This window comes from Triticum aestivum, chromosome 2A, assembly GCF_018294505.1.
Source record: "Triticum aestivum cultivar Chinese Spring chromosome 2A, IWGSC CS RefSeq v2.1, whole genome shotgun sequence".
NCBI classification, from domain to species: domain Eukaryota; kingdom Viridiplantae; phylum Streptophyta; class Magnoliopsida; order Poales; family Poaceae; genus Triticum; species Triticum aestivum.
This window is the reverse complement of record NC_057797.1, coordinates 15,822,677-15,830,587: the sequence shown is the minus strand read 5'-3', so window position 1 is coordinate 15,830,587 and position 7,911 is coordinate 15,822,677.

Sequence of the window (7,911 nt, the reverse complement as noted above, 5' to 3'; positions counted from 1 at the left end):
ATGACGATGGCGGCGGAGATCGGAATTGCGTCTGGAGAAAAGGGGTCCCGTCTCGAGGGTTTCGGGACGAGTGTTAAATATAGGCCAAAGGGTGACGTCAGAGGGCACCTGGGGGGCCCAAGCGCCCCCCCGGCACGGCCAGGAGGGGGGCCGCGCCACCAGGGCGCCTGGAGCCCTGGTGGCCCCCTCCGGCTCTCCTTTGGGGTCCTGGAAGGTTCCGGAATGCTGATTTTTCGGAATTTTTCTGGTAGTTTTCGTAATGGAAAAACCTGAAATACAAAAACAGCAGAAAACAGAAACTGGCACTGGGGTGCACTGAGTTAATAGGTTAGTCCAAATATGATCAAAATTGTATGGAAGTGTATAAATATCATAGCAATATCACCCAAAAGAGGCATGGAGCAAGCAGAAATTATAGATACGTTTTGGACGTATCAGTGCCGCACTACGCATATCTCAAGCTCAAGATGCCAGGCCCTCGAGGAGTAATTATGGTCAGCGGAAACACCGAACACTCCATCCGCACGGAGGAGCACACGGCGGCCCTCGCAGCGGAAGTACAAAGCAGCCTTTTAAGGAAACTCTCCAGTCCGGCCGTTAAAAAGCCGGACAATGCAAAGCGCGCCCGGAGTAACCTGCAACAAGACCGTCTGGCACGTTCGGAGCAAGCGTAGCAATACAGCCCTGACCCCAGCCATCGCAACATAGCGGAGCTAGTACCTCAAGTACACAATTACGCCCTTAAAATTCCATGGGCACAGGGGGAGGGGCACATTAACGGCATGCCTACAATACAGCGTCAAACGTACTAGGGGCTGCCGGATTTTTCTTTTTTACTTTCAGGACTCCATATCTCTGGATAACCTATTCGGCCTTGCTGCCGCACAGATGATGCAAGACCCAGGAAAGCAGACAAAGCTACGCCGCATTACGGAACTCTCGGGTGGTCTCTATTTCGAGCGATATATCTGTTTCTAAATTCCGCTGCCTGCGCCTGCTCAGGACATGTTAAATAGTCTAATATCTTTTTTGCTTAGCGCACTACTTGTATCGTTCGGCTTTGATAAATAGCCTCTTTATAAACAATGCATAGCTTTTTGTCTATTTTTTTGCATTATCTTCTTTTAATATATATGTTTATTAAATAACATGATCGCACCCGTACACCATGGTACAGCAAAACACGCCAGGGGCTTCATTACCCTTTTATCTGGTGTGAGATGTCCGTACACTTTCACAAGTGCGGCACCCCGAACTTATAGCACTATATGCATCGGCTCCGAGTCATGATTTTGGTCACATGTTGGGTTTGCCCGGCTCCTATGCTTTGGTGCCTTACGTTCCGCTATATCGGCTAAGGTAGCACTAGGAGAACCACTGCGATTGTGCCCCAGTTCAGGTGGGTTGAGCACCTCAGTGGAGAAAGCTAAAACAGACTGTCATGACAAGGCGTGAGACCGGTCGCTGTTCGAGAGGTTTTTCGAGTCCTTAAAGGCTTATGCCGCTTCGAGCGAGGAGCTGGCTATGTCCGGCCAAAGGCATGGATAGCGCCCCGAATTCAGCCTTCCGAACTAGGGGCTTCGCCGAAATTTAAAATTATAACGTTCTATGGCTAAGTGAGAGTGTTCAAGCATTATAGTCCGATTGCCTGGTTCGTTGTGCTAAGCGCCTCCCTCGAAGGACCCAACTATGGGAAAAAGAGCCCTCAGGTTTATCCCGAACACCCCAGCACTAGTGGCATGGGGGCAGAAGCCGACGACTGGCCATCTCTCAATTTTTGATAAACGGCCGCACAGAAAATAATATTTTAAATTCAATAAGCATTGCTTAGCGCATATGAAAAAGTTCTCAGCGCACAGGATACAAACGAGCGAGTTCATTCAAATACTACATCTTTAGTACATTCATCCGCGACAAGGCGGGCTCCGGCAAGAACTTCCTTGTAGTAGTTCTCGGGCTTGCGATGCTCCTTCCCCGCCGGCGGCCCGTCCTTCACCAGCTTCTCTCCGTCCAGCTTACCCCAGTGTACCCTTACACAGGCAAGGGCCCTCCGGGCACCTTCAATACAGGCGGAGCGCTTGACGACCTCAAGCCGTGGACAGGCCTCCACCAGCCGCCGCACTAGTCCGAAATAGCTCCTAGGCAGGGCCTCTCCAGGCCACAGCCGAACTAATAAGCCCTTCATGGCCTGTTCGGCCGCCTTGTGGAGCTCGACCAGCTGTTTCAGCTGATCGCTCAAGGGCACAGGGTGTCCGGCCTCAGAATACTGGGACCAGAACACACTCTCCGTCGAGCTGCCCTCTTCAGCTCAGTAGAACGCGGCGGCGTCGGATACGCTACGGGGAAGATCGGCGAACGCCCCTGGAGAACTCCGGATTCGGGTAAGTAATAGGTAGTTTAGTTTTATATTCCTACTTTGCATTAAGAATGCCTTACCTGTTGCTATCTTTTTCAACTCCTCCAACTCTTGGAGGGCCTTTTGGGCTTCGGCCTTGGCACTCTTGGCGGTCTCAATGGACGACGCGAGCTCGGACGCTTGCGCTTTTGACTCAAGCTCCAAACCCTCATGTTTTTTCATGAGAGCTTGCAGCTCTTGCTGCACCTCGCCGACTTGAACCCCAAGCCTTTCTCGCTCGGCGCGCTCCTCGGCCGTTTTCTTTCCGGCCTCAGCCAGCGCCTGCTTCAGGGTTGCCACCTCGGTTGTGGCCCCTACAATATGCAGTACAATCCTGTTATTTCTTTTTGCAATCAAGCCTCTCTATAGGCACCTTTTTTAGGGTATTTCTTACCTTCTTCCTCCTCGAGCTGCCGTTTGGCAAGGCCGAGCTCTTGCTCGGTCCTCCCGAGGTCCTTTTTAAGGACATCCACCTGCGCAGTCAGTGCGGTGGTGGACAGCAGTGAAGCCTGCATACGCATATTTGACTTCTTGTTGTTAGACTCCTGCGAAAATTACTAGATCCTCTATTCGGATTTTCTTTCCGAACACCGAACAGAGCATCAGGGGCTATTGTCTATGCGGTAAATAATTTGACATAATTCTGTTTACCTGGAAGCCTGTTAGAAGGCTAGCGCAAGCTTCAGTCAGTCCTCTCTTGGCGGACTGAACCCTATGGATCACCGTACTCATAATAGTACGGTGCTCCTCGTCCATGGTGGCGCCCTCAAGCACCTCCAGCAGATTGTCCGGCGCCTCTGGTTGGACGGAGGTCGCCGGCTCAGACGGCTTACTCCTCTTGGAAGGAGTTCGCCCACCTCGGACCAGGACTGTCGAGTCCGGCGCGGTGTCCGGCACGAAGCCGGACTTGGAGCCCTGGGGGTTTTTCATCCCCTTTACTCCTGGGGTCCGGAGGATTGCCTTGCGGCTCCTCCAGCACCATCTCTTCCTGCCCTGAAGCTTGGCGGGGCGCCACTTCGGCGTCGTCCGCCCCGCAGGGGGAGATAGTGGGTGGAACAGAATTCACGTCCGACGAATCCAGGGAGCGGCTCAACGAATCGTCGAGTTCGGCCCGGGGCGGGCTGCATAAATTACGTTCGACATTAGGAAAAGCCGCCGATTGAAAAATATCATGAGTCACTCTAGTATGTAAATAACTTACGATGTCGCCGGACGCTTGGTTCTGTCCAGCTACTCCTCTCCGCCCTCTTCGGCGTCGTGGGAGTAGTCCGGCAGAGGGGTCTTCCTTTTGCTCGACCCCTTGGCCTCCCCGTTGGGGTGGCCTTCTTCTTCTTTTCTCCCCTCACTGGGTGGGGAGAGCTTCCTTGCTCCTCCTCCTCGTTTTCAGGAGAGGAGGGCGTCGCAGACTCGTCAAACGACGAGCTCGACACCACCGTGTTGGGGGAACTCTTTCGAGTCCCGGTGGTTTTCTTCTTCTTGACCTTCTTCTCCGGCACCACATAAGGCACCGGAGCCAGCAACTTCACTAGGAGAGCTGGGGCTGGGTCTTTGGGCAAGGGAGCCGGACAGTTAATTGGTCCGGCTACCTTCAGCCAAGCCTGTTAGGGGTAAGGGAGTTTAGATCCCGCACAGAGTCAAAACTATGAAAATAAAAGAGCTTAGTATCCTGTAAAAGGTGAAGATAGCTTACGTCGCTAGCGTGACGCTGCGAGCTGTATCCGCGATCCTCGGAGGCGGATGCGGGAGCCACGGCGCCCTTGAAAAGCACCTTCCAAACATCTTCGTACGTCATGTCGAAGAGCCCCTTGAGGGTTTGGTGCTGCGCCGAGTCGAACTCCCACAGATTGAAGTCCCGTTGTTGGCACGGGAGGATCCAGCGGACGAGCATAACCTTGACTATATTGACAAGCTGGATTGGCTTGTTCACCAGGGACCAGATGCAAGTTTGCAGTCCGGTCACCTATTCTTCTTTGCCCCACGACAGGCCCGTCTCTTTCCAGGACATAAGCCGCATGGGGGGTCCGGATCGGAACTCGGGGCCTGCGACCCATTTCGGATCGCGTGGCTCGGTGATGTAAAACCACCCTGCTTGCCACCCCTTTAGGGTCTCCACAAAAGATCCCTTGAACCAGAGGACGTTGGCTCTCTTGCCAGCCATGGCACCGCCGCACTCCGCATGGGTGCCGGACACCACCTTGGGCTTGACGTTGAAGGTCTTGAGCCAGAGGCCAAAGTGGGGGCGGATGCGGAGAAAGGCCTCACACACGACAAAAAACGCCGAGATATTGAGGACAAAGTTCGGGGGTAGATCGTGGAAATCCAGGCCGTAGTAGAACATGAGCCCCCGGACAAAAGGGTGGAGTGGAAAGCCCAGTCCGCGGAGGAAATGGGGAAGGAAAACTACCCTCTCATGGGGCCCTGGGGTAGGAAGAAGCTGCCCCTCCTCAGGAAGCCGGTGCGGGATGTCCTTTGACAGGTACCCGGCCTTCCTGAGCTTTTTGACTTGAGCCTCCGTGACAGAGGAGACCATCCACTTGCCTCCCGCTCCGGACAGTGCTAGAGAAGTTTGAGGAAGGAAGAGCGGACTTGGGCGCTGGAGCTTGAGTGCGCGAGAGATAGATGGGCAAAGGAGGAAGAAGGCGTAGGTAAAAAAGGTGGATCCTTATCCCCTTATAAGGGCCGATGCGGTTATGCATCCCCGCCTACCTAATAAAACTCACTTGCCTCTCAAGCGCCGTGGTAAATGGCGCGGTTGGGTTACCCACGTCCGTATTAATGAGAATCCCGTTAAAGGGGCACATAATCTCTGCTTTGACAAGACGTGCCAAGGAAACCTCGCTAAACGCGCTAAGGTGGAACGGTGAAAATAATTTATATAGAAGGCTTGGTCGCAGTGTTATGACGCACTGTGGAATACGTCAGCAGATTTGATTTGTGTTAATATTATTCTCTATATGGCAATATGTGGAAACTTGTTTTGCAGAGCCGGACACTATTTTTGGTGTTTGTAGTCTTCTCGAAGAACTTGGAGGAGGAACCCGCCTTGCAATGTGATACGTCCAAAACGTATCTATAATTTCTGCTTGCTCCATGCCTCTTTTGGGTGATATTGCTATGATATTTATACACTTCCATACAATTTTGATCATATTTGGACTAACCTATTAACTCAGTGCACCCCGGTGCCAGTTTCTGTTTTCTGCTGTTTTTGTATTTCAGGTTTTTCCATTACGAAAACTGTCAGAAAAAATCCGAAAAAATATAAAAAAATCAGCGTTCCGGAACCTTCCAGGAGCCCGAAGCGCAGCCGGAGGGGGGCCACCAGGGGCCGAGGCGCCCTGGTGGCGCGGCCTCCCCTTGGCCGCGCCGGGGGGCGCCTGGGCCCCCCAGGTGCCTTCCGACGCCACCCTTTGGCGTATATTTAAAGCATGTCTCGAAACCCTCGAGACGAGAGCCCTTTTCCACGATCGCATCTCTGTTCCGCAGCCGCCGCGCTTCCAAGATCGGGAGCGCCAGGAGAACTCTTCCCGGCACCCTGCCGGAGGGGAGGATCGCCACCGGGACATTCTCCACCACCATGAACGCCTCCCGGATGATGCGTGAGTAGTCTCCCTTGGACCATGGGTCCATGACCAGTAGCTATGTGATGTTCTGCTCCCGTTCTTGTGCTTCACTAATTAGTCCTCGTGAGCTGCCCTACATGATCGAGGCATATATGTAGTTCTTATGCTGTTGCTATGATGAGTTTGCTGGGATCCGATGGATTGTGAGATTATGTTCAGATTGTGTTTGAGTAATATATTTGATTTACCTCTTTTATATTTTTGTTCGTGAGTAATTCTTGCATGTTCTCCGTTACCGTTTATTGCTTTGGCCGAGTAGTAGATTGTAACTCCAAGAGGGAACGTCATGCTCGATTGTGGGTTCATGCCCCTCGATGACTAGCTTGAGTGACAGAAACATGAGTCTAGGGGATGTGCTGTTGCCACAAGGGGGAAAACAACGGTGCTTGTGCCCGCGAGCGCAAGGATTGTTTACTTTACGCAAAGTATTTTAATGCAGTTGTCTGTTGCTTTGAGTTTACACTTTGGGTGGGGCTCGCAACTTAATACCAGCGAGATGTTCTGGATAGATATCTCAAGGTGGATGATTAGTAGTAGATGCAGATGGATTTCGGTCTACTTACCTTGGCGTACTGCCCATGCTCTGAACCTCAACCAATCTTGCGATACAGTTAGCATTGGTTTGCGCACATAATCCTGTCAATTGCCCAGCTGTAATTTGTTTACCTCGCGTAGCTGTTTTATCTTCTTTTGGGAGAGACATCACTAGTGAACGTCATGGCGCCCCGGTCCATGTTCCTATCATTGGTCACCTTGCTATTTACTTTCCGTTGCTTTTACTTTCAACTTTTACTTTCCGCAGCACTATCCATCACCATTACCACTTGCGTTTTGACCCTTTGTAAACTACAAGGCCGGAGGGATTGACAACCTCTCTGTACTCGTTGGGGACGAAGGTATTTGTTTTGTGTGCAGGTCCGCGTCGATTGCTAATCCACGGTGCCGTTAGAGATTGACACCTTCTCGTTGAAACTTGGAGTCTCTGGGGATTCGATCCTTGGTATCTTTGCCAAGGGAAAACTTCCGCTACGCTGCATCTCAAACCATACACTTGGGGTAACCAACGAGGGGCGAGAAGCCATCACAATGCCGAAGACAATTTGCACGCCGAACTCGTCGTCATTGAAGCCTGGTTCAGGGGCTACTGAGGGAGTCCTGGATTAGGGGATGTTCGGATAGCCGGACTATACCTTCAGCCGGACTCTAGGACTATGAAGATACAAGATTGAAGACTTCGTCCCGTCTCCCGAAGGATCTTTTCTTGGCGTGGAAGGCAAGCTAGGCGTGCGGATATTCAAGATCTCCTACCATTATAACCGACTCTGTGTAACCCTAACCCTATCCGGTGTCTATATAAACCGGAGGGTTGTAGTCCGTAGGACAACCATCATCATACACAATCATACCATAGGCTAGCTTCTAGGGTTTAGCCTCCTTGATCTCATGGTAGATCTACTCTTGTACTACCCATATCATCAATATTAATCTAGCAGGAGTAGGGTTTTACCTCCACCGAGAGGGCCCGAACCTGGGTAAAATAAAGTGTCCCTTTTCCCCTGTTACCATCCGACCTTGACTCACAGTTCGGGACCCCCTACCCGAGATCCGCCGGTTTTGACACCGACAGGAGGTGTGGGGGCTTACAGAGGGAGAGACGTTGGCGGGGAGGTACTCAGTGACGCAGGGGCGGCGAGGGCGGGCTCGGGATCGGGAGGCGGCGGTCCTGGGCGGCGGGCTCGGTCGAGGGTGGCGGCGGTGAGGTCGAGGGCGGCGACAGTGTGGTCGAGAGTGGCGATGGTGAGGTTGAGGGTGGGCGGCGGCCGCGGCGGTGAGGGCAGGCGCGCTCGGGCTCGGGCGGCGGTGACAGGAGTAGGGGAACCGATCAGGGTGGGG